Below are 1079 nucleotides of genomic sequence, written 5' to 3'. Positions count from 1 at the left end.
CCCTCATCCGCAAGCCCATGTCTTGCTGTGTCTACCACACGTGCAAGGTAGATAATGAATCTGAGAGAAACAAAATTAAAATAATGAGAAAACACAGAGCCAGTAAGAAATGGGAACATTTACCAAAAAAAAACCCCTACCCAGAAAAAATGTGGGAACGATATCAGAGTAGATTATTTCTCTTTTATCTTTCATACAAGCTAATCTTGAAAGGAACTGCAACAAAAGTGAATGTGCCATCTTAGAAGTGCACTCCAAGTTAATGAGATCCTTTAAAAACTGTGTCCTTTGAGGTGGTCTTACTTGTAGACCCATACATTTCAGGCCATGTTAGCAGATGCAAAAGCAGGGGCTTCTCTTCTCCTCCATTACTGCAGCGCATATTTTCCACTCCTGAATTTCTGACTGGTAATAGCCCCAGTAGTAACAACAGCAGCAGCATGTGAAAGCTGAAAGAACTCCTCCTTTCATCACTTGTGCACAGCACTGTGGCATTGCTCTTAGACCACCACCACTGGACTTCCTCTTCTTTGAAGAGAGGCTGAAGGTGGAAGTGTTAGAAGTTTCACCTTTGTCACAAATCCTCAATCTTGAAGGCACATCCAACTTTCCTGCCTAAAGGTGGGAATTGCCGTTATGGACAGCACTTGAAAACCAAGGGAAAGGATCTCTGTGATTCCAGGTAGCTCCACAGAGGAACAGTGAGCAGCTGAAGTACATGGTTATTTATGGCATGGTGAGATATTACGGCATGCTGTCTCCTGCTATATTTATGGTGGCTTGTTCTTCCCTCAACCCTGCTCTCAAGTCCCAGTGAGTACACATGGTACGTGAGAGATTAAGTGGGAGGAAAGATGGCTGAGGTCCAGTTAGTGGAAGTCACAGAGCGAGCTGTGTGTGAGTCTGAAATTGTATGCACCACGCAGTGGGAAGTAAAAAAGAAAGCTTCCCCCTTCCACCTTTCCATCTGTGAATGCCTCATCACGTCCAGGATAAATCCTAGTGATCTCTGCTCTGAAACATTTCTCACTGTGGAAGACATTTTCAGGGAACAATACTGATAGGGTTGAGGTCTGTGA

At 44.0% G+C, this 1079-nt stretch overlaps 1 protein-coding gene across 1 annotated transcript in view; it reads right to left on the bottom strand.

Annotated features, from left to right (window-relative positions):
* Nucleotides 1–1079, bottom strand: part of DENND2A (DENN/MADD domain containing 2A) — a 36835-nt gene that overhangs the window by 8266 nt on the left and 27490 nt on the right. The window lies entirely within an intron of this gene.

Source organism: Pygoscelis adeliae, unplaced genomic scaffold (genome assembly GCF_000699105.1).
Source record: "Pygoscelis adeliae isolate BGI_AS28 unplaced genomic scaffold, ASM69910v1 Scaffold38, whole genome shotgun sequence".
NCBI lineage: Eukaryota > Metazoa > Chordata > Aves > Sphenisciformes > Spheniscidae > Pygoscelis > Pygoscelis adeliae.
Note: the sequence above shows the minus strand (reverse complement) of the source record. Positions and strands in the feature narration are given on the sequence as shown.